Source organism: Marmota marmota, unplaced genomic scaffold (genome assembly GCF_001458135.2).
Source record: "Marmota marmota marmota unplaced genomic scaffold, marMar, whole genome shotgun sequence".
NCBI classification, from domain to species: Eukaryota; Metazoa; Chordata; class Mammalia; order Rodentia; family Sciuridae; genus Marmota; species Marmota marmota.
The window spans coordinates 4,480,318-4,499,204 of NW_026000000.1; the positions used below are offsets into that span (position 1 = coordinate 4,480,318).

The 18,887-nt window shown below is 42.3% G+C and overlaps 1 protein-coding gene across 2 annotated transcripts in view; it reads left to right on the forward strand.

Annotated features, from left to right (window-relative positions):
• Positions 1 to 18,887, forward strand: part of Sgms1 (sphingomyelin synthase 1) — a 289,949-nt gene that overhangs the window by 1,903 nt on the left and 269,159 nt on the right. The window contains exon 1 of one of the 2 annotated variants that reach the window (XM_048807436.1): positions 153 to 382. The exons of the other annotated variant lie outside the window; for it this stretch is intronic. The gene's annotated coding sequence lies outside the window, so the exon portion shown is untranslated. Of the gene's footprint in view, positions 1 to 152; positions 383 to 18,887 lie in introns of those variants that run through there. 2 annotated transcript variants of the gene reach the window in all.

Consider the following 18,887-nt stretch of genomic DNA (forward strand, 5'->3'; position numbering starts at 1 on the left):
GGGCGCAGAGGGCGGTCCGGCGGCTAGGATCCCGGCTCGGAGGGGGCGGGCCACCGGCGGGGCTCCCCAGCCCAGCTGGGGTGGGGAAGAAGGTGGAGGCGTCAGTGGGCACCTTTTCAGAGGTGCTGCGTGCTGGAAAGGTTGCTTGATGTCATATCTGGGCAAGCGGACGGTGGCGGGGCCCGAGATCTGGGAGGCGAGGATCCTCCGGGTAGTGGCCCGCCGGGGTCCGGAGCAGCTCTGGGCCCGACCCCAAATCACAGCCCCACCCCCACAGCCCAAGCGGCGGCGTGACAGTTGGTACTTCTAGCCAGATCGCAGCCGGCTAGGCGCCCACGGTTTCGGGGTATCTCCACCTCGATGTCCCCCGACGGCATAACAGGTGGGACCCCCAAGGAACGAGTCCCTTCTCCCCACACCGCGTAACACCCCGCAGGCTCGCGGGCGGCTCTGAAACTCCGCAGGGTTGCCCCCATTGAGTCAGGGTGTTAAGGGGTAAGGCCTGGTGGGGCCATTGGTGCAGCTCAGAACTGGACAATCTCTCCCAGAGGCTGCTTGCCCAGTGAATGAAAGGGTCCCTGAGATTCCCAGGCGACTTGTCAAGGGCAAAGCAGCGGCACCAGCTGCCTCTCCGACAGTGTTAACCCGAACTCGGGCTTGTGGTTTCCTCTGGTGGGCCGGGTGCGGTGCCTTGGTCCTGCTAACGGATTCAGCCTAGCGCGTTCTGGTTAAGGCTTGTTCCCTCTTGGGTGTCGCTAGTAAAAATCGGGATGGGGGTTGCTGTGGACGGAGGGAGCGAAGAGAATCCAGGCAGGTGCTTCTCAGATGTTTCTTTTCACCTTCAGACAGTACAGACTTAAGTGGCACACGTTTATGAAACCAAAAGGAGAAAGAATGGTCCTGAAAGGGAAGTTTATTTTCTACGTACGGAGCCAGCCTTCTATTTTAGCTCTTCTGACATTTACCTTTCTGGACCTTTAAGCTGTTTGGACAGGTTATTTTGCTGTCAGATTCGGGGGTGTTTCTGGTTGGCTGCCTGTGAAAGTGGTGAATATCCGTCACGGTGTACTGTGAACTCCCTATGCCTTCTGGCGCTGGGGTTTTCAGAGGGACTGAGTGGGCAGAAAACGAGGAGTGGGATTGGTGACGTAGGAATGCAATGGGAGTTGCCTGGGGGCAGTCCTGATGTAATGGGGTTGCCTACTGTTTTGGCCCGAGCAGAAGGGGAGAGAGTTGGGCATTTCATTGGTCGGGGTGTAAGATGTCCATGGGAGAAACTAGGCGGGGGTTGGGTGCCTGTCTGGTCAGTGCTTCAAGGGAAGCCCAGGGATGTTTGGTGATTCAGCAGGTGGCAGCCTTCCAGCTCTGCCTTGCCTTGGCCCAGTAAGCAGGCAGGCAAGCAAGCAGGGCAGCAGAGCCTGAGCCTGCTGTTGGAGGTGTTAGCTGTGGGGGAGACTCAGGAGCTGCCTTCTGCCTGTAGGGCTTACTTTCCTTATCTTGCTTCCTGTTTAGGTATGCAAGCCCTGGGCCTTTGAGCTTCCTTATTGCTTCTCTTAAATTATATAGTACATTTTTGAGTCTCTTCAACTGTGAGAACTATGTAGCAAGAGGTGGTAGCTACTATCATACAGTTTAAGCTGCAGAGTGATAGTCTTTCCTTTTTCCCCTTTTTCTGCTTCAGAAAATAAAACTTTGTTTTTAGTAAAATATAGTTCTGTAAGTTTTCAGTGTTGATAGCTGTTTCAAATACACAGAAACTTTTTTGAACAAAATTAATTCAAGGCATGCATTAAATTGGTATTAAAGGGAAGCATTAAGATAGTGTCTTATTCATTGGAGAATCCCTAGCATTTTGCACAGTATCTGACTTGTATACTCAATAAATGCTTATTCAGCTGAAATTAAAAAAAATTTCTAATAGAAGAGCTTATTAATATTCATATTCCTCGTGTGTTTTTACATTTACAAATGGGGTTCTCTCTTCAGCATTTATAGAGTAAAGAATACATGACAATGTCTATATGTTGAAACTTAAAGAAGTATGTTTAGGAACTGGAGATGTACTCAGTAGTAGAGCATTTGCTTAATATGCATGAGGCCTTATGTTCAATCCCCAGCAATGCAAAAAAAAAAGGGGGGGGAGGGGACATAGTGGCACACTCCTATAATCCCAGTGGCTCCAGAGGCTGGGGCAGGAGAATAACAAGCATGAGGCCAGCTTTAGCAATTTATGAGACCCTGTCTCAAAATAAAATAAAAGGGTCTGCAGATGTAGCTCAGTGGTAAAGCACACTTGAGATTAAAATGAAGACTTTTTTTGGGCTGGGGTTGATGGCTTATTGGTAGAGTACTTGCCTAGCACATGTGAGGCTCTGGGTTCAATCCTCAGCACTGCCGCAGCCCGGCTGGCTGGGCAAAATAATCGGGGGGTGACGAATAACTTGTGTACGTTGATACAGCAGGAGTAGGAGCGGTTTATTGCAGGACAGGAGCAGTATTTATACATTCCACACAGCTTATCTAATTAACATAAACTAGATACAGCAGTCAACCAATCAGGAATCTCTACACTTAATGGCTCGCTTTTGTTACTTCTCAAACCACTCCCTCTGGCATTTTGCCAGGCACCATCCAGACTTGTTTACGAACTCTAACATTCCCCTGGCAAAATGCCAGGTGTTATTTTGACTTGTTTACAGACTCTAACACAGCACCACATAAATATAAATAAATAAAATAAAGGCATACTGTCCATCTACAACTAAAAGAAGTTAAAAAATAAATACTTTAAAAAAAAACTATGTTTTCATAAAATCTAATTCCCTGTGTTGCCATTCAATTTTACTTGAAAATGCAATTCTTTAATTTTTCTTGTTAAATCTCTCTCTTTCAACTTGTGGAAGATCTTGCACTTTGGCTAGAAAAATGGGTGTACTTTGCTAATTATTCTATGAAAATCCAAAGAACTCTTTTTGTATACTAGCTGTCAGTAATTTTTTTTTTTAAACTAAAAGTGCTCCTGGTGATAGAGAATAGGAGAATAGACAGATGTGATTGGTGGGAACATGATGTAGAAGGAATAATTCTATAAACTGAGCCCATTGTGCTAAACTCCATATGCTTTCCTTTTTTAAAAAAAAAAACAAAAACAAAACAATTTGCCTGCAGTCTGCTTGGCTTACATTGACAGATATGTTACATTCCTCAGCAAACTACCTGTAGGAGGAATGCAGGTCTAAAATGCAGGTCTAAAAGAACACAAGTTACTCTGAAGGGTGGGACTTTTGAGACCCTTACACAGACCAGATCCCATAACTTGGGGAGATAAGGATAATTCCTCTTAACCATAAAATCTCCAAGAACAGGTTCCAATTGGAACCCGTCTGCATGGGCCAAAGTGACCTAGAGTTTCATGCTCATTGTGGACTTGAAAGTCTGATGTCATCCTGTTGTCACTTAATATCAAATGGCAGACGTGGGGGTACTCCTTGGAAACTTCCCTGGAACCCTTGTAAAACTGGAAGAGCACACCATATTCTGAGAGGATCCACTTTTTCCCTTGAGTGTCCCCCTTTCCCCTTTCCTATGCCTTCTAATAAACTCATACCTGTTACTCTGAGCAGCATGTCTGAAGTCTTTCTGGCCTTACTGCAAGAGTTGGGATTTGAAGCGAGGCCTCAGTTTTGAGAAAGATCCCATGCCCCATAACACTAGTGCATATCAAATATACTTTAATTTATGAAACTTCATTTTCTAGAAAGTATTTTAGGGAAGCTCTGTAGAATTCCTAACACTTTACCATCCAATGTAAAGTGCTGCTGTAGGAATGATGCAGTTATTTTGAGAATAAAAATTCTGGGTTGTTTGTACCTGGGGTTACATGCCTCAGTCTTTAGGGAGGCATGGGATCACTCTTCTGCCTGCTATCTTTGCTTTTCTTCTCCTTCTTCAATTTGTTTAGCTATTATAAATACATATTTTTCTGACTTGGGCTTACTTATTGAAAGTTGCTGTCAGAATGATCTGTGGCTTTTTGTCATGTAAGTTTGGTAATGATTTTTTTTTTTTTTTGGTACCAGGAATTGAATCCAGAGCCATACCCAGTTTACCACTGATCCGTATCCCCAGCCTTTTTTTTTTTTTTTTTTTTGAGACAGGGTCTCACTAAGTTGCTGAGGCTGGCTTTGAACTTGAGAGCCTTAAGCCTTAGCCTTCTGAACTTCTAGGGATTACAAGCATATGCCACCCTGCCCAGTGTTAATGATTTGTAGTTTTTGGTTGTCCCATACACTTTCCTGCCAGTTCACTGTTTAGCTTCTCTTGGAAAACTCTGACCAGTGCCCCTCTGTGGGACAGAGAGTTTATAGATGGCTTTGCCTTTGCTAATTTTGGTTAGTAACTAGTCAAAACATTTGCTTTTGGAAGAATATTCATAATATGCTGGTCTTAAGGATTCTGACTTTTCTGTTAAAGCCTCTTGGTTATAAATAAATGCTTATTTACTCACAGCTACTATATTCTAAGAGTTCTGTGTAAAGTTTGTACATTAAGCTACCTAATCACATGAGGACCTTATTTTGGATCAGTCCAATTGGATGTGGGAGTGGGGAGACAGGACTGGATATAAGGGAGGGGAGAATAAAGAAGAGAGGGCAGGAGGATTGGGCAGAAAGATGGCTTGGTTTTGTGATTTGTGACTTCTGGTCTTTAAAACCTAATTGAATGACTGAAGAACAAGAGTGACTTGGACTCCACTGGAATGCTTTGTCCCCTGCGGAGTCTTCTTTATGTCTAGCTGCAGATATAGCAGATAGCCAAATAGACATGCAAATACTGAGACACACACAGATCCTAAGACACAGAGTCACACACAGGCAAAAGGAGACACAGACAGATGTAGATACACACACCCTTTTCCAAAACCCAAGAACCCCAGCTTCTTTTGAAACTAGTGTGTCAAAGAGGGAACATTAGTGTTCAGTAGCAGGTTGGATTCAGGGGCTGGAAATGAGCCCATGCTTGTGGTTTGGAAAAGATTTGCCCCCACTTTCAGGGGTCAGCTGATCTTCCCCTGAATGATACAAAGCTATTGGGGCTTGAACTGAAGCAGCTGTTGTGTGTGAAGGCAGGTGAGAGAGGATTTAGAGAACTTGGTTGCTGAGAGTTGAGTTACCATTCCCAGTTCTTGGCACCAGATCTTCTCACTATGTAAAACCCAGTGCCTGTTTCATCTTTTCCCCATTCATTCCCACTCCATTCTTCTGTCTGCCATAGGAGCTTTCTCTCTGTGTTAGGTTCTTGGGTATGCATGTGTTCTGTTAAAGATGTTGGGTTATTTTGTGTGTTTTTTATTTGCTTAAGTGGTACTGTGCCATAGATTTCATTCTGTTTCTTTTTCGTTCAACATTAGAACTTTTTAATGTGGAAGTTTTCAGACATTCTTGTAAGTGGAAAGAATTTTTCAGCATTTTATTTGTAAGATCTGTATTAGGATAGATTTCTCCAGTGCATTGCCATGGTTGCTGGTCTGTAGGGGTGGTCTGATGTGTGTCCTTTGCTTTTACTTTACCCATTTCCCTAGTGATGGATGCTTAACTCACCACCACTCCTGCTGCCACTAGCAAAACTGTAATAAGCATCCTGCGTGGATTCTCTTAATGATCTGTATGAGAATATCTCTAAGGAGATGGTTCTGAAAGTGTGGACCACACCCAGCTGCATCAGCATCACCTGGGGATATGTTAGAAATGTAGATTCTAGTAGGAAACTCCGGGCAGACCCCACTCATCTGTGTTCCGACATGCCCAACTTGGAGATTCTTATGCACGGGAAAATTTGAGAACCACTGCTTTAAGGTACACAATACCCAGGAAGGGATGGCTGGGTAACAGAGTACCAGCAAACCTGTTTTTACTAAATGCTCCAAAATTATTCTCCAGAATTGCTGAGCTGGTTTACAGTCCCACATCAGTGCAGGAGGAATGACTTCACACATCTTTGTTAGTGTTTGATATCAGCCATCTTTCTAATTTTATTAATTTTCTGCTTCTTTTTTTTTTTTTTTGGTGGTGCTGGGAATTGAACCCAAAGCCTTTTGCATGCTAGGCAAGTATTCTACCAACTGAGCTTATAGCTCCAGCCCCGGGGGATTTTTTAATATATTTTTTAGGTCTGACAATTTCTTTGACCAACCATTGTCTTATTTTCTAATGCACATGATTTGCAGATATTTCTTGTGTATTCTAGATGTTAACCCCATCTTGTCACCTATTAACTTTATTATTATTTTTTTTTTCAATTTGGAGAAATAATTTTTATTAGTTGTGTATGAAGTATAGAAAATATTGATTGTACATAAGATATAGAAAAATACTTAAAGGAATTAGGGTTTGTACAACTCTGGTTAAACAACAACTGTCATTTAGAGCATTACACTACATTACAGAGTCTAAATTTTTCTTTAAAAGCTAAACTTGCTTAATATAAGAACATCAGTGTAATTGTGGTGCTGTTACTGGGTTGTTGGTATAATAGATGTATTCATATCTTCTAAGTAGAGAAAATTTTAAAACATAAGTTTTTAGTAGAACATTTTTTTCCAAGTTGGTGTTCTTTTCTTTTTAAAATATTTTTAGTTGTAATAACTTTATTTGATTTATTTTTAAAATGTGGTACTCAAAATCAACCCCAGTGCCTCTCACATGCTAGGCAAGGGCTCTACCACTGAGCCACAACCCCAGCCTGAAGCTGGTGTTCTTCAAACTGAAGTTTGAAGTAAAAGTTTGTCACTATAAAAGTCATGTTTCTTGGTTCATAGCTATTATTTTTTTTATTGGTTGTTCAAAACATTACAAAACTCTTGACATATCATATTTCATACATTAGATTCAAGTGGGTTATGAACTCCCATTTTTACCCCAAATACAGATTGCAGAATCACATTGGTTACACATCCACATTTTTACATAATGCCATATTAGTAACTGTTGTATTCTGCTACCTTTCCTATCCTCTACTATCCCCCCTCCCCTCCCCTCCCATCTTCTCTCTCTACCCCATCTACTGTAATTCATTTCTCTCCTTGTTTTTTTTCCCATTCCCCTCACAACCTCTTATATGTAATTTTGTATAACAATGAGGGTCTCCCTCCATTACCATGCAATTTCCCTTTTCTCTCCCTTTCCCTCCCACCTCATGTATCTGTTTAATGTTAATCTTTTCTTCCTGCTCTTCCTCCCTGCTCTGTTCTTAGTTGCTCTCATTATATCAAAGAAGACATTTGGTATTTGTTTTTTAGGGATTGGCTAGCTTCACTAAGCATAATCTGCTCTAGTGCCATCCATTTCCCTGCAAATTCTATGATTTTGTCATTTTTTAGTGCTGCGTAATACTCCATGGTGTATAAATGCCACATTTTTTTTATCCATTCATCTATTGAAGGGCATCTGGGTTGGTTCCACAGTCTAGCAATTGTGAATTGTGCTGCTATGAACATCGATGTAGCAGTATCCCTGTAGTACGCTCTTTTAAGGTCTTCAGGGAATAGTCCAAGAAGGGCAATAGCTGGGTCAAATGGTGGTTCCATTCCCAGCTTTCCCAGGAATCTCCATACTGCTTTCCAGATTGGCCGCACCAGTTTGCAGTCCCACCAGCAATGTACAAGAGTACCCTTTTCCCCACATCCTCTCCAGCACTTGTTGTTGTTTGACTTCATAATGGCTGCCAATCTTACTGGAGTGAGATGGTATCTTAGGGTGGTTTTGATTTGCATTTCTCTGACTGCTAGAGATGGTGAGCATTTTTTCATGTACTTGTTGATTGATTGTATGTCCTCCTCTGAGAAGTGTCTGTTCAGGTCCTTGGCCCATTTGTTGATTGGGTTATTTGTTTTCTTATTGTTTAATTTTTTGAGTTCTTTGTATACTCTGGATATTAGGGCTCTATCTGAAGTGTGAGGAGTAAAAATTTGTTCCCATGATGTAGGCTCCCTATTTACCTCTTTTATTGTTTCTCTTGCTGAGAAAAAACTTTTTAGTTTGAGTAAGTCCCATTTGTTGATTCTTGTTATTAACTCTTGTGCTATGGGTGTCCTATTAAGGAATTTGGAGCCCAACCCCACACTATGTAGATCGGAGCCAACTTTTTCTTTTATCAGACGCAGAGTCTCTGATTTGATATCAAGCTCCTTGATCCATTTTGAGTTAACTTTTGTGCATGGTGAGAGGAGGGGATTCAGTTTCATTTTGTTGCATATGGATTTCCAGTTTTCCCATCACGATTTGTTGAAGATGCTATCCTTCCTCCATTGCATGCTTTTAGCCCCTTTATCAAATATAAGATAGTTGTAACTTTGTGGATTAGTCTCTGTGTCCTCTATTCTGTACCATTGGTCCACTGGCCTGTTTTGGTACCAGTACCATGCTGTTTTTGTTACTATTGCTCTGTAATATAGTTTGAAATCTGGTATCGCTATACCGCCTGATTCACATTTCCTGCTTAGAGTTGCTTTTGCTATTCTGGGTCTTTTATTTTTTCATATGAATTTCATGATTGCTTTATCTATTTCTATAAGAAATGCCGTTGGGATTTTGATTGGCATTGCATTAAACCTATAGAGAACTTTTGGTAATATCGCCATTTTGATGATGTTCATTGTGCCTATCCATGAACAGGGTATATTTTTCCATCTTCTAAGATCTTCTTCTATTTCTCTCTTTAGGGTTCTGTAGTTTTCATTGTATAAATCTTTCACCTCTTTTGTTAGGTTGATTCCCACCTATTAACTTTATCAGTGATAACTTTTAGAAATTTTTAGCTTTCATATAGCTCCAAACCATTACTGTACTTTAGGAGTCTTAGTATAGTATTTCTATATTAAGAGTATGAAGATGTTCTGTATTTTATCAGCTTTCCCATTTTGTCTTTAACATCGAGGATTTTGATCTATTGAAGGTTTATTATATATAGCATAAGGAAAGAATCAGCTTTATTTTTCCCTTTCCATTTTGTGGGACAATTTCCCCAAATCATCTATTAAACAGTGTATTTTTTCCTTAATTGTTTTTGGTGAGCAACTTTTATCATATACTAGGTTCCCACATACATACAAGTCTATTTTTTCAATGTTTTTAAGAATTATAATTTACATATGCAAACTGAATCCATTTGAAGTGTTTGATTTGATTATTTTTTGACAGATGTTTATACCTGTGAAACCACCACAGTGAAGATGCAGAGCATTCCATAAACCCAGAACTTTCCTAGGGCCTCCTTGTCCCTAGACTCTGGCAACCACTGTGGTTTGCATTTCTAGAATTTTATATAAATATATGTAAATATGTAAGTATATTTATTTACATAAATTTATATAAAATATTATATAAAACACATATATTTATATAAAATAAGTATATCTATTTATATATATTTATATACACATAAATAAAACAAACTTATCATTTAGCCATTTTAAAGTGTAGAATTTAGTGGCATTATGTACATTAACATTGTGGTGCCATCATTCCATTATCCATCTCCAGAACATTTTTTATCACCCAACTCAGGAAACTGTTTCCAGTAAACTCAGCCTACTGATTTTGAGATTCCTCGAAGGGATCTGTGGTCGTGTTGTGCCCTGTCCCCCACCCCCTTTCTTCTATTCTAGTCCTCTGTTTCTAGGCCAAATTCTTATTTCTTTTTTGTGGCTTTGCAGCATGTTAATATGTCAGGATGAGCCTTTTTTTTATGGGTAGAACTGATACCTTTTCTGTCTTGATATTGTAATTTTATCCATGAACATAGTCATCATCATATCCTTTTAAAACAACTTCTAAACAAAGTCAAAGAGTCTATATTTTCTCTGTCATGATAAGTTTTTTTTTTTTTTGTGGGGAGGAATGGACCTCATGCATATTAAGCTTGTACTATATCACTCAGTTATACCTCAAGCTTATAAACTTTTGATATATATTTTTTTTAAACACAAAGCAATGTGTTGTTTTGAGGAGAATGAGTCTGGGCATCTTATTCCCTGCCCTGGAGGTACGCAGAGTAGGGGCTTTGGGACTGGTCTTTTAAAATCACCTTTCCTCTTTCTTTTTTTCTTTTTTGAGACAAGGTTTCACTGTATTTGCCCAAACTGGTCTTAAACTGCTTAGCTCAAATGATCCTCCTGCTTCAGCCTTTTGAGTGCTGGGATTACAAGTGTGCACCAGTGCACCTGACTCTAAAAATCTCCTTTCTTCATTCACCAACCTTGAGTGACATTGGTCAAGTTACTCCCCCCTGTCTCAAGTTCTTTCTTCCCTCCTCAATCTGGGATAATAGCACCTGCCCTCTGAGGCTGCTGAGGGGTTTGCAGAGACAATGTAGGGGATGCTTGGAGTTCAGATCTTAAAACAGACCTGTTACTCAGTGATTGTTGATGTCATGCCTCCCCTAACACTGGCTTTAAATAGCACAAACTTCATACATTTATCTGCTTCTGAGGATTGATAACAAAGAAGTGTCAGGAAAGCAAAGTGAATGAGCCAGCCAATTAACTAACACTCTCCAAGTCTACATATGCAAACCCATACTTTTGCCTGGTTTTGTTGAGTTTCGCAGAAAGTATGGATACTTCCAAGGAATTTTGCAGTCGAGTGGGGAGGAATATACTGTTAATATACAGGAAGCAATTAGAGAACTCTATGTGACAGATGGTATATAATTAGGGTTAAGTGGTGCGGTGCCAGGGGAGTTATGAGAGGAGAGGAATCCTGCTTTGTGAGTTTTCTTTTGACTTGCATGGAATTAGATTAGGGAAGAGAGAAGGGGAAGAAGCCAAGTATAATTAGCATTTCTGTTAGGGGCCCTGAGGGCCCAGTATTGAACTCCATGGCACTGGATATTGTGCCCAGACTTGAGTGTCTTGAAAATCAATGTTTTGGGATCAGTGATAAGTGGCTAGTTGATACCTAGGTAAAAGCTTTCTTTCTTCTAGTATGATGGTTAAGAGCACTGACTATGGAGCTAAAATGCCTGGGTTTGGATCTTGGTCTCACTATGTAGGAGCTGTGCCATTCGGTAGATTATATAGACCTTCCGTGCCTCAGTTTCCCCAGATCTTTAGGGGGTTATTATGAGGATATAGTTAATAAGGTATGTCAGTTATCTTTCCATCACTGTGACAAAATACCTAAAATAATCAACATTTTAATAATTTTTTTGGTTGTTTATGGATCTTTATTTATTTATATGCAGTGCTGAGAATTGAACGCAGTGCCTCCCACATGCTAGGCAAATGCTCTACTGCTGAGCCACAAACCAGCCCCAATAATCAACTTTTAAGGTGGAAAATTTTGGCTCTTGGGTTGCTTGATGGTGGTGAGGCAGTAAATCATGGCAGGGGTGCCTAACAGAGGAAGCTTCTTACCTCAGGGCAGCCAGGAGGGGAAAGAGAGACAGAAAGGGGCTGGAGTCCCCAAATCCACTCCAAGGAAACATCCCCAGTGACCTAACTTCTTTCTACTACTACTGTTATGCCTCTTAAAGATTGTACCACTTTTCAATAGGGCTGCAGTCTAGGGACTAAGTCTTTAACACTTGGGCCTTCTGGGGACATTTAAGATGGAAACTATAGCATAAGGTAAACACAACGTAAATGTGAGCTGTTATTATGACCTCTTGATAATATTCACCATGTTCCTGTATCTCTCTTGAGGTGTGTGAGGCTTTATGCAACCAGATCGGTTGAATTTTGTCCAGAAAGACCTGGTTGGAGGCTGTTTGGTCCTATGTTCTGGGCTTTTTCAAACATTAGATACTCAGACTGCATATGGAAGGAGTAAATACTTGAAAGACAGTGGAGCCAGGTGAAGTCTTTGCCATTCTGGATGTCCTCATTCAGAGCTCTGGAATGGAGTGGGTGTAAAAAGTGAGGTGGAGAGTGTACAGGGAACAAATTTTGTTTTGCTCTGTTCCTAGTTCTGATTAGATCTTCCGGTAGAGGTGTATTAATCTTAGGAATTTACTTTACTGAAGGCTAACCACATCCCTGACACTTTCTGAGTCCTTGACCCTGTGAGATGATGTTACCATCTCTGTTTTTGGAGACAGGAGCGTGAAACACAAGTAATTTGCCTGAGAAAATAGGAGAAGGAATGTTCTGAAGGAGGTTAGTGTTTGGGGCCTTTGCCAGTTGGCAAAACTGAGTAGGACTGTTGGTGAGGAGCCAGCAGAGTTACATAAAAGAACCATGCTACACAGGTTAGCCCAGCTGGGTGTTCCTGTGACCTTGGATGTTTATCAGCCTAAGTCAGTGGTTCTCAGATTTCACCGTGTATCAGAATCACCTGGAAGACTGGTTATAACACCCAGTGCTGGGCTCCAACACCCACAGTTTCTGAAGCAAGTTGCTTTGGCAGATGGTAGCCAGTAGGTCACATATTAGCAAGTCCTCAGGTGCTGCTGCTGGTGGTCTGGGGTCATGCTTTGAGAACCCCTGCCATAAGCAATACTTATGTCAGCTAAGGGCCAGCTGCTCCTAGTTCTAGTTACAGTCAGGTGGATGAATTCAGAGTTAGAAATTGGAAGTGCTTTCCAGCTCATGAAATAAAAACTGAACCCATGGTTTCCTGTATATCTGGGACGGCAGAGTAGTGTCTGAACCAGTGCAGAGCAGAAACTTTCTGTCCCTGCTCGCCAGTGTTTGTGACAGGGTTTAGGAGTGTTGATCATCCAGGGTGGAAAGAAAATCTAGAAATGTAAGTCAAGACTCATCAGTATCAAGTGCCAGCTGGTGCATACCATTTTAGCAAGATGGCCTGATTTATTTTCATTTCATTATCCTCTGTCCCATTGGCCAAAGTGGGGAGAAAGTCTTTCTGTCCACTATTTATCCATTTAGGTGCAGGAAAATTTAAATTGTATTTAGATACATAGCCTGACAGTGGAGTGGCAGAAGATAATATTATTTGATTTAATGATAGTGGAAAACTGTGTTTGAAGGAAAAATGAGCTTGGTACCTCTCTCCTAGCTGCTGTGATATAAGATAGATGCCATGGTATGAAGCTTGGTATGTCCCCCAGACGTACAAGTGCCCCAGAAATAGGTGCAGTTGTGACTATTACAGCAGGTTTGCTGTTTTGTCCTTCAGACTGTATTTTTTTTTCTATCTGAATAGTTGTTAAACATAAAACTGGAATTAGCCAGGTGCAATGGCTTGTGCCTGTAATCCCAGTGACTTGGAAGGCTGAAGCAGGAGGATTACAAGTTTGAGGCCAGCCTCAGCAACTTAGTGAGGCCCTCAGCAACTTAGAAAGACTGTGTCTCAAAATAAAAATAAGAAGGGCTGAGGATGTGGCTCAGTGGGTTTCATCCCTACTACCACTCAGCCAGCCAACCAACAAACCCAGCTGTGGAATGAGGAACTTTGAGAATTGAAAAATGTAGGACTTCTGCATTTAGGATTAACTCAGAGGAGAACAGTATAAATCACTTGTATCTGGGAAGAATCACTGGTCTAGGTTTTTTTCTGAGCTTGTTGTCCGGGCTCTCCTGGGACCCTGACAGCTTACATAACTTACTTGCTTGGTGAGGGGATGTGGCCGAATGAAGAGGAGGGAGAGATTGCCAGGGAAGACAGAAGGTTGCAGAGGCCTGTGCAGGAGTGGGAGACACTCTTGAGTTTGGTCTTTTTTATAATGTGGGGCTTACAACAGTAGTGAACATGCTATTGTCTCTTAAGGGGGTAAATGGTGTGTACAGAAAGCTCCCCTGCCTTTAGTATATGGCAGGGAGGATGACAAATAGCAAAATGAAAATAAATCTTCCTAAAATGGGAAGCACTCTATGCTACCTCATACTGCTGATGAGTCTTGATTTAACATTTCTGGGTTCCTCTCTATCCTGGGTTATCATCACTGTGATATGAAAGTCAGCTATGGCTTAGGCTCCCTGGCGGGCTTTGAGATGGTGAGATGGGGTCTGGGTCCTTGAGGGCTGTTAGTTAGCTTTCTGTCACTGTGACAAAATAACTGAGAAAATCAACTTAAAGGAGGAAAGATCTATTATGGCTCACTGAGATTTCAGTTCATAATCACTTGGCTCTATTGTTTCTGGACCTTTGGTGAGGCAGAACATCATGGTGGGGAGCATGTGGTGGATCAAAACTGCTGATCTTATAGTGGTCAGAAAGCAGAGTGAGGAAGGGGCCAGGGGCAAGCATATACCCTTCAAAAGTGTGTTCCCAGTGACCACCTTCCTTAGATTAGGCCCCGACTCCTAAGTTCCCACTACCTCCCAGTAGCCCTTTAGCCATGAGTTCATCAGTGATTAATCTACCCACGAAGTCAGAGCTCTCACGATCCACTCATCACGATTTTCCACCTCTGAATACCTCTGCATCGGGGACCCAGCTTTCAATGTATGAGCTTTTGTGTGACATTTCAGATCCAAGCCATAACGGGGGCTCGAGGGAGACAGATATATGTATCTACAGGTAATGTCACCTGCAGGAGGGAGCGTAGGCTCCCCACGTTAGCAGAGTGCACAGAAGGTAACTGGTGACATCCGATAATGCTGATGGATCCGGAAGGGCTCTTTTGGGGGTTTTCTTTTTTCTTTTTTTTTTTTTTTTAATTATTAGTTGTTCTTGCTTTAGGTGTGAAAGTCACATGGGGTTTCCATTTTTAATGAGCTAACTAGGAGGACAGAGAGGAGTCTAGGAAGATGGGTACTATAAGGGGTGGACCCACAGTAAGGGGGAATCGGGGGCTGCACCAAAAACAACTGGGAAATCAGTCATAGGAGCATCCTAATCATAAAATGTGGATGTTCTGTCTCTTAAAAGTCTGTCTTTTAAAGTGTGGCTAAATTGTATCCATTTCCTAGGAATGTGAAACCTGGAGAAGGTTAGTGACTTTCTATCCTATAAAACAGTTTTTTTGGCATTTGCAGGTAAATGGATGGAGCTGGAGAATACATTGAGTGAAATAAGCCAGTCCCCCCAAACCAAAGGCTGAATGTTTTCTCTGATATGCGGTGCTAATTCACAATGAGGGGGGTGGCTAGAGAAGAATAGAGGTACTTTGGATTAGAAATAGGGGAGTGAAGGGAGGGGAGGGGGCATGGGGATAGGAAGGACAGTAGAATGAATCAGACATTATTACCCTATGTGTATATATGACTATAGGACCTGTGGGATTTTACATCATGTACAACCAGAATAATGAGAAATTATACTCCATTATATATATATCAAAGTGTATTCTACTGTTATGTGTAACTAATTAAAACAAATAAAAAAGTTCAAAAAATTTTATGAAAAACAAAGTTTTGTTTTATTTCCCAATTTTGGGCTAAGTACTACATTCTGCTTGCTTTAGTGGTTCCATTTTCTTGTTTTCTTTTCCCTCTCTCCTGTCTTCTCTCTAGTAACCCTTACAAATAATGTGCAGCCTGAGGTACGTGAACTAACCTAGTGACCTGGTCACAAGTGGGCCTCCTTTCTCTATCCACTAATGGAGAGTTGGAGTTAGAGATCCCTTGCCATCTACTCCCCAGATTCCATAACTCCTGTGATTAGGGGACACTTCTGAAAAGCCTGGCTCATGGACTCCACAACTTCAGTTGTTGATTAAAAACAAAAAGAAGCTTAAGCAGGGCACCATGTCATCCTAGCCACTTGGGAAGCTGAGGCAAGAGGATCTCAAGCTTGGGATCAGCCTCAGCAACTTAGTGAGACCATGTCTCAAAATGAAAAGGACAGGGGAGATAGCTCAGTGGTAGAGCACTTGCTTAGCATGTGTGAGGCCCAGGGTTCCCTTCTAAGTCCTGAAAAAGCAAGAAAGAAGGACTGGTTTTGTGGCTCAGTGTTGGAATGCTTTCCTAGCACATGTGAGGCACTGGGTTTGATCCTCCGCATCACATTAAATAAATAAAATGGAGGTATTGTGTCCATCTATAACTAAAAATATTAAAAAAAAAGCAAAAGAAAGAAAAGCTTATGTCAGTACTGCCTTCTTCAGTCCTATTTAGTTTCTTTCATTCCAAACCACTTTATAGAAATTGCAATAAGTGGCTGATTCTTCAGATGTTTGTATTTTGAAGGTTGTGGTTGATGCCTCTCCTAGCATATTCTGTTTGTTCAGATATACTGTCTAAATGCACAGAGGTCCAGGGCCGTTGTTACTGACCTAAGTTTGGGGGTTGGGTGGGGACTCTCAGATCAACCAGGCCGTTGGATGATAAGTTAGGAATGGAATTAAATGATAAGTTAGGAATGGAATTCCCAAGAACCACAGATTAAATGTTGGGTTTGTAGAAAAAAGCCCTGGGGACAGAGTGATGGTAATCAGACCTCTAGAAAAGTGTCCCCTAAAGCAGTAGGAAGGGTCAGCCAAAGGGACAGTTAGACAGCAGCAGATATCTGAGAAGATAATGGCTGGATCGGCAGGGAGGTTCTGCTCCAACTTGGGCCAGGTCTGAAAAGGGGTGGGTATGAGAGTGCCAGAGGCCAAAAGAGAAGATTATTATCTTAGGAAACTGGGAGCAAAGAGGAGAGAGGATGAGGAGAGGTGGAGCCCCCAGCTGGGATGAAGGTGCACAGGCCAGTGGAGAAGGCAGAGCGGGCTTGCCTGGCTTGCTGGAGAAGGCCATTGGACCAAGAGAGGATTGTAAAAGAAACACTTTGTGAGGGAGGATCCATGGCTGTCAGCCAAAGGTAGGCTGTCCTGGTCTCCTGAGATAGGGTAAGGGTAGTGGGGACAGGCATGCCTGGCTGCCTGGGTACACCTGTGAAGTTGTAATAAATTTTGCCATTTGTGAGGTGGTGGGGCAGCAAGGTTCCTCTGGGTAGCAGGAGCTGAAAAGGTGAGGGCTCAAGTCTCTGATTCTGAAAGCCACCTGGGAGCTTCAGAAAGAGCCATGCACTTGGGTTTAAGCCCTTCTGGGGCACTGGCTTTTTCTTCTGTGAAATGGAAATAATAACCACTGTGTTACAAACATTGTTGTATGAAGATCCTTGGTGGTGCTGCAGGGTGCCAGGTGGCATTCCACAGTTGTTCAGGTAGCAAAGTGTGAGAGGGAGGGTGAGCCAGTTCCCTTTCCTCTCTTGGGGTGATGTGTTGACCGTTCACTGGACCAGACGGGCTGTGAGAGACACTGTAGCTATCACATGGGTTTTGTCCTTCTGTTCTAGCTTTTTGGCCCTAATAGTCAAGCATTCACCTTGTGGACTGCGTCGTCCCTTCCCTGTGTTTCTACCTGATCTTGTCCTAGAGCCTGTCCGTGCGGTTCCCCCGGGCCTTTCAGTTTACTCCCCTCACTCTGTGATTCTCTGTGCATGGAGGCACATGCAGTTCAATGTCCTTGTTCTCTGTGGAATCTGAATGGCTTCAGTCTCCAGCCTAGGCCTTCAGAACTATTGGGCTTTCCAGCTAAGGCTATGGGTGTAGATAAGGTAGAGTCTGAGTCACAGGAGTTTTCTTGGTAATGGGGCCGGCAGACAATAATCAAGTAAATAAATATGAGGCATGTAGGTGGAGAGGAGGCAAAGACTCCCCTGTGCCTGGGAACAGCTCTGCCAGCCATTCATGTTTGCTTTACTGCTGCCATCTGCGTGGGATACTTGAGTTACTTTGAGAGGCAGGCCCTACAGAGTTACCAGCAGCTGGCTGAGCAGTGCTTCAAGTTTCCACAGGGCCCTAAACATGGCCATCTCTCCCCCAACCCTGTCCTTTGATTTTTAAAAGGAAACACATGATCATCAGAGCACTCAGGATCGCAAGCCTCATTTTGGCCATTTGTTTGAAAGTCCTATTCTGAACCAAGAGATTGTTATTGGGGTCCATGGATGGGTTTCAGGAAGCCACTGAGATGACATGGGTCATGTGGGGTGTGCATATTTAAGAGTATCTTTTGGGGCAGGGCATCTAAAGCTCTCACTAAATTTATGGGAAGGTGTCTGAAAGGTCCATTTTTATGAAAGTGGATAGGGAGTTTAAATTGTGCCATTGAGAGTTTCTTCTTGTGACTCTTTCCCCAGTTTTCAGAGGAACTATTAGGAAGGGCCTACCTAAAAGGGAGGGAGGCCAGCCCCTGCTGAGAGCCTCATGGCAGTGATCTGGGACTTGACATTTCTGTGTTGTGAAGATGGAACAGGGTCAGGTTTTCCTCTGAGGAAACAGAAGAAGCAAAATGACATAGCTGACCTCACTCATGGCCTGCTGACTGTGGAAGAGAAGGTGGGAGGTGCTCATGTAGTTTTGTCCTCCACTAGCAAGAAGAGAGGTGGAGTGACTAGGAGGAGAAGCAGAGGACCTCTTGGAGCAGATACTGCTTCTCAGATTGCTGAGTCTGATGGCACCAAAAACAGGACTGGAGAGGACAGTTTAGACTTTTGGCTGCTGATGTCCAAGGCACCTGTTTTAGGAGATTCTTCTGCTTGAGCAGTCCACAGTAGCTGACTTAAATTGGAAAGGTCATGACCACTGCCCACAAGACAGGGCTGTGGAGGGTAGCATTTAAGAGTGATGGCTAGATACTTACACACTCTTTGACCCCATAGTCTACCTTTAGGGGTTGAGATTAAAAGATAATCAAGCACATTATTTATCCTAGAGCACTTTATCATAGTGAAATGTTGGAAACTTAAATACCCAATGATAGGGGACTGGTAAAGCAAATTATGTACATCCACACAGTGGAATGCTGGGCAGCCCTTAAAAATAATATCTATAAGAATAATCATAAATGTGTTCTAAAAACATTATTATGGGCAAAGAAGTATGTGCTATATCTGTTTCTTTTTCTTTTGTGGTAGTGGCATTGAACTCAGGGATACTCTACTGCTGAGCTATATCCTCCCCCCCCCCCCCCCCGCCGCTTTTTTTTTGTTTTGAGACAG